A 7,069-nucleotide genomic window follows, 5' to 3' on the forward strand; every position below is an offset into this window, starting at 1 on the left:
TGGTTCCAGTCTCGTGGTATTACAACTGCGAATTGTATGTTTTAACCTCAGCGAACGATTATGGGATATGCAATGAATGAATGAATAAATGAATGCATAAATGTCAAATGAATGTTAGTCATGAAAGAAATGCAAGAAGTTGGTGTTGATTTCAAGATAGCCCCTATTTTAGGCATTCCATTCATCAAAAGAGTTTATTACAAAATATTTTGCCGTTTTCGATTCAGCTATTACACAAACTTCCTAGCTATATCGCCATATTTCTTTACTCGCGCTAAGAACTCTAATATATTTGATCTTTGACTTGGAGGGAATTGGCAAATGAGAATTTCAGCTTCTTCTGATAATTACACCACGTGCATGGTTACCCCACGAACTTCATTGATGAAATAGCTAAGTTGCATTTCTTTTTCTTGGAGGCCCTCTTCGTAAGCACGAACGTCTCTATCATACTGACTATCTTTTTCTTCCAAAGCCTTCAAGAGAGTATCTAGCTGTTGTTGACGATCTTATAGCATACCTTCTAACTCTCTTATCCTTTCTTTTAGTTCTTGACGTTTAGATAGACTAGTCATTACCTCGACAGACACAGCTTCATATTCGGTGTTCTTCTTCCTCAATTCTATCATAGCCCGCGCAGCCTTTTCTTCCTCTTTCTTCGCTTTTCCTTTCCAAAATTCCATCCCGCCTTTAATGTTGCTTATCTTTTCTTTCCATTCTGCCGACGACTTGCCCAGCCCACTATTTTTTATTGTGCCTCTTAACTTTTTATTTTCCAGATGGAGGTTCCTTAAGTCATTTCTCGCGACTTCAACTTCTTTTTGCACTTTCTCGGTTCTGGATCTTTCAATTTGAACGTCGATCTTCAATTAGTGGTTTTTCTCTTGAAGAGCACTAAGGTCCCGAGACATCTTGGCCTTTTCTTGTTCAAATTCTTGTCTTGCCATATCTAGCTCAGACGGCATTTCCTCCGAGAAAGGATTCTGGACGGTGTAGTTCATTGACGAGATTTGCTGACTGTTCACCCGTTTCTTTCTACATATGTCGTAATCTTGGGTGAGAGTGTCAGCGTATAAAGCTAATTCCATGAGATGAATTCTTTTATAAAGCTAATTCCATGAGATGAATTCTTTTCCAAGACTTTGTGATAGCTCGAACCCTCTTCCTATATCCTTCGCCCGCAAAAGCAAACTCAGACTGTGCTAATCCTCCAGTGGCAGGTATGAATTGTCGCGAAGAAAATTGCCTTTGAACCATTAACGGAGCATATCCAACTCCTCCCCATAACCCGAGTAGTGGCACCCAATCTTGATCTCCGACCTTGTATAGCAGAATTGACGGGCGTATCCACGGGGCTCTCCAAGTTACGTCATCGGCGCGAAGATTCTGAAAGACTGAGACCCAGTGTTGTTCAGTGACCTCCTTCGACCATTATTTCTTAAGATAAGCTTCTAACGGGGAGAATGTTTTAGAAAACATGTGGAACGGTGTGCGCTCTACTTTCCAGAAGTGGCTCAGAATCCAAACATTGAGTAACTGCGCACATCCGATAAAACGACCTTCCCCTTTCTTCCTACAGCTACTTATTGATCTGAAGGTTTCGGCCAGGATAGTTGGGACGGGGTTGATTCCTTGTTTTAACCTTTCGAAGAAATCTACCACCGCAACTTCTATGTGTCCAAGGACCTTCAGGAAGATGATCAAACCGTAAATGGCCAGAGCGAATAGATTTACCCTTTTCAACATGTCGGGATGGTTCAGAACCAAGTCTCGTAGGGAAGACCATGGAATGCAAATGGTTTCATTCTTCTTCTTTATCTGTTTTTCGGCCCATGCGTCAGTCATGTCTTTCAATCTCACTAACTTTTTCTTAAAGGTCATTGGCTTAGGTTCTTTCACATATATCTTATAAGGTTGTACGTTTTCGACACGAAGCAAAGCAGCATACTCTTCTATAGTCGAGGTCATGTCTTCCTGATTGAAAGTAAAACATTGGTAGGCTGGATCCCAAAATCTGACCATGGCTTGGATCAATCGTTCGTCTACGTTGACAGTAATCAAGTTGGTTATGTCCCCATATCTTTCAGTGAAGATACCCCTAGTGTCCAAGCCCCACTGATTCCAAACCCAAACCAAATCTTTAAGGTTATTCTGGAGAACATTCACAGTTACGTGCTCGGGCAAATTGGCAATACATCCCTCCACTAGACTATCCTCTCTTTCTTTCTGAGTCTTTAGAGACCAGTCTCGAACCGCGGCATTCCTCTCGGTTGTTTGTATAATTGACTCTTCCATTAGAAACCCATTTTTTGGCAACCGATCTCTAGTCAACACCTTCCTAATATAATGCCTATAATGCATGATGGAAAAAAAATAAGGCAAAGACAAACAACCTTGATTAGTAATTAAGTATATGCAGAAAAACATGGAAAATTTAACAAATTGAACTACCCAAATCTAATTTATTAAACAGACCCAGTCCCCTTGTATAGAAAGTGAAGATACAAAAGATAAGAGGCGTTCCTCCCATGCACTTATTTTGGTGACTACTAAACGGACGGTGGTTTGGCATGGCTCTAGTTAAATGGCTCGTACAGTTCACTATATGCGATTTTGGTTCTAGATAGGTACTCGAATTGTCCGTACTGTCATCTGCTACGATTAGTACGACGCTTCGGTCATAGCCCATCACAGGCTCACGAGTTCAATTCGAGGGGTTACATTTACTTATGCCTATGCGGAGGGACAAGTTAACTCACGAAAGTATAAATCATATGTAACCCGAAAGTATTCACTAGCCTGTACGGAGGGATGAGTTAACTCACGAAGACGTAGCGTTTACTTTCATTTAAACGGACGAGGCCCGGGTAGAGAGCTCATGTTATGCAAAATGCAAGTGCATGGTGTGTGGGAGAAACCTTTACGTTTTATTTAAAAAACTAGACCAAAACTAAAACCATAAAAATTTAAAGTTGAATAACAATCGGATAAAACAAGTTGGGAGAATATATACAACACTTCAAAAAACCAATTTTGGGATCACGACTAAATATTAATTCGAACAAGTAATTTTGAAAATTTTGATAACACTCGTTTAAGTGACTCGACTCTCAAAAACTGACATCCCCAGTGGAGTCGCCAGCTGTAGCGACGTAAAAATTTCTTCTTTTGGTCACTAATTGAGGCGATTTATTAGAAATTTAAAAACCGACTTTCGATTTTATTAAAAAAGGGAGTCGCCACCGATCCTTTTTCCTAGGTGTGATCGGAGACCTAATAAATCCTCTTTTTCAAAAGAAAATTTATTTTTTAAACAAAAAGAAGAACGAGTTTAGGTCTACGCTTAAAGCCAAAGAAAAAAATAGGGTTCGGGAGTCGGTTACGCACGAGGAAGGTATTAGCACCCTCGCGACGTCCAAAATTAGTATCTTATTAAACTTGTGTTGTCTTGATTTTCAAAAGTACAAATTCAATCTGACATTTACTCGTGATCCAATTGAAAAATGAGAATTTTTAGTTTTCGATTTTTCAGAAAGGGTGTCCCGTTTTTAACACGAGCCAATGAATTTCACCCAACATAGCGATGAAATCGATGGCTTAATGTTAAATCGGTACATTGCCTTATTTTTTAAATTAATTAAAACATGAGAAAAAATATTCCTAAAGTGAGAAATTAAAAATAGATAAACGATACAAAAAAAAGATATCATTAATGAAAAATATTAACATGAAATACTAGAATATTAGAATAACAATAATAACGATATTTACAAAAAAAAACAAATCATGTACTAATAATAAAATAGGAAAAAATGATATATTTGGTAATAATAATATAAAATAAAAATATGTACATAAAAATACATATATATATGCATATAATAAATATATGTAATAATAATAATAATATCTATAATAAAAGAAAATATTAGGAAACGTACATAAAAATATATACATAAATTTTTTTTACAACAATAATATAAAATAATGATATGTACAAAAAATATATATATGTACATAATATAGTTATAAAAATATATATATTAAATTCGGAATAGGTAAATAATAATAAAAAGGGTAAGAATATACCGAAGCCCCAATGTTATGGATTACTGAAATTAATCTCTTTTCTTCTCGGGCTGTTGAAATGGGCCTTTGTTGGTGATCTTCACTGGACCAGATTGACGCAAATAGAGTCAGGTTGACCCGACCATTTTAAAATTTAATATTTTTTTTTTATTGTAGTTTTTTTAGACCAATTTTTGTTTAGCCCAATTACAAATAAAATCTACATAAAAGATATAAAATCCAAATTACTTCAACCCAACACAAACCAACCTCAGCCCACTAACTTAATAATCCAACACAACCAACCCAACCCACTAACTTAACATATCACCCAACCCACTAATTAACCCAAACTAAATTTAACCCATCAAACCTTATATAAACCAACCCATTAACTAAAATATTTCTTTTTTTTTAATACTAAACCCCCCCCCAAAACAAACAAGTTCCAGCAGCAAACAAAAAAAATCCAAACTTCAAGCTGCCTATTCTCCCTCTCCTTCCACCGTGCGCGTCACCAGCAGCCACCGTATGCACCACATGAAATCAGGCTACGGGTAGTTGAGGTTTGGGTTTTGGGGTGGCTGATAATCGATTGGCTCCGGTATTTAGAGTGGGTTTTGGTTTGGGAGCTTGATTGTGGTGTTAATGGTGGTTAGTCCTTGGTTGCTTGGTTGCTTGCCGGATATTGGAGTTTTTTCTTGCTTAGATTGTTGAATGCTCATTTTTTGTTGTTTTTTTTTTTGCTAGAAATTTTTTTTGCTCTTTTTTTCTCAAATGGGAGATCCTCCTCTTTTTTGTGTGGTTTTTTTTTATTTCTCCCATTTTGCTTGTTTTTATGCTATTTGCAGGTAGTGGGTGAAGAAGGAGCAGCCACCCATGTTTGTGGCCTGAAAATTGGGAAGTGGGTACCCCAAATCACGTAATCTGTCTGAAGGACCAAATCACAAATGTAGCAAAACTTCTGGGGCTAAATGTAATTTTTAGAAAATTTAAGGTTAAAATGCAATTTAAGGAAAGTTTAGGGGTCTAAGTGAAATTTAAAAAAAGTTTAAGGGTCAAAATGAAATTTAGGAAAAATTTAGGGGTCAAAATGTAATTTTTATTTTTTGAAAATTTTTTATTTTTATTTTTTTAAAATTTTGAAAATTAAACAACAAACTCTAGTCAGACAAAAATTTAGTGTTTACACCTCAAACCAAATAATAAAAACCCAATAATTAATTAAATGTTCAAAGTCCAGATTACATGACCCAAGATCCATTTACAAATTAAAGCCCAACTACCCTGGCCCAAGAACAAAAAATTAGTACAGAAACCCTAGCGCCGCAACCAAGCCCCTCAGTGCCGTACGCTCCGTACCACCCCTGCACGCCTCTGTACGCCACCCTCATGCCTCCACGTCACCCCGTACCTGCAAACAAAAACAAGCAAACGACAGCACGACAACAACAAATAGGAAAAATGAAGAAAAATTGTATTTTGATTTATTCTTTTTCAGTTTCGGCTACAAAAGCAAGAACAGAGCGATTGTAAGGGCTCTCTTTCTCTCTTTTTTTACACATATATGCATATTGAATAGAAGAGCAATCAAAAGATTGAAAGGTGATTTTAAGCACCTTATATTTCTGTGTTTCGAATCTATTTCATTTTTTTCTTTTCGTTTTGTTTTTTAGTATAACGAAATAAAATAGTAATCTCACCTTGCGAATAAGCCACTGGTTCTCTTTTGCTTCGTTCAAATCGAAGTCAAGAAAGGATTTTCAGGCTGAAAATAGATTCGCCGGAGCCCTCAAAACCACCGGTCACCGTTCTTGGTGGTGGATCAGTGATGGGGTTAAAAAAATGGGGCTAGGGTCTGCTGGTAAAGATGGAAGGAGGCTAGGGTTCGGTAGAATGGGCTAAATTGGAGCTTTTATAAGCAACATAGAACGGCGCCGTATAGGGAGTAAGGGAACCCGCGCGTCGACCCGACCCGTAGTAGGATCCGCGCCCTTTTGCTCAAAAGGGAAATTTGCGCGATCAACCCTTCCCTTTTGTGCCACGTCTCATTGGACTCCAATTGGCCTCCTATCCTTTTTTAATTTTTTCCAAAAGCTTATGCGCTATTGCATTTTAGTCCTTGTTTGTGCACTGCGTTTTGAGGGTCTGGTATATTTCCAATTTAAGTCCCTCTGCGTTCGCGCGCACTGCACTTCGGTCCCTATTTCATTTTCAATTACTTGTTTTATTTATTAATTAATCCTTTTAGTTTGTATTTAGCTCACTTGAGTTTGTTTATTTTAGTTATGTAATTTTTCGTTTTTTTTTATTCTTATTTTTCATTTCAATTTTTTTAACCTTTCTAACATATGGTTTTAAATTGTGTTATCAAATTTACTTTATGTTCGTATGTTATTTTTATACTTACGTTTGGATATATGCTTTATTTGTTTTACTATATGCCTATTTATTCTAAAGTTCTCTTCCATCCTCCGTTGTTAAATTTTTTTATGTTATTCATCTAAATACTCTTATACATTAGTATTCTTATATATATTATTTACGTTAAACTATTTTTTTAAATCTATGTGTATTATTTATTTAAACTAATGTATAGTATTTCGTATATGCTTACTCTAATCTTCTTCTTTTGATATTTATTTTAAAAATCCATTTTTACATTACTAATTTGTATACTGTTTATTTTAGCTATTTCATCTTTTTGGTTTATCTCAAACTTTCACGCATATTACTTATTTTAAAATTATATAAATTAATCTTAAATTATTTTATTTTATTTTTTTATGTGTATATTGTTTCATTATATATTGATTTGTTATTCTGTCATGTATATCGTTTATTCTTTATTTTTATCATATCTTCATTATATATTGTTTTCATGATTTTTATTATTGTATGCATATCATCCCCTTTAAGTAAATATATTTTGTTTTTAAAAAATATTGTTGTATGTTATTTGCTCCAAATCTCTTCTTTCACAATGTTTATTTCAATATTA

General features: G+C 35.4%; 1 long non-coding RNA gene across 1 annotated transcript; it reads right to left on the minus strand.

Annotated features, from left to right (window-relative positions):
- Positions 1-5,271: 5,271 nt before the first annotated feature.
- Positions 5,272-6,500, minus strand: LOC107894928 (uncharacterized). The gene is made up of 2 exons (XR_001683322.2): positions 5,772-6,500; positions 5,272-5,482 (listed from the first exon to the last, which is right to left on the minus strand). It is a non-coding gene; the product is annotated as an uncharacterized lncRNA (long non-coding RNA).
- Positions 6,501-7,069: the final 569 nt, after the last annotated feature.

The sequence above is a fragment of the Gossypium hirsutum genome, chromosome A13 (assembly GCF_007990345.1).
Source record: "Gossypium hirsutum isolate 1008001.06 chromosome A13, Gossypium_hirsutum_v2.1, whole genome shotgun sequence".
Lineage (NCBI taxonomy): Eukaryota > Viridiplantae > Streptophyta > Magnoliopsida > Malvales > Malvaceae > Gossypium > Gossypium hirsutum.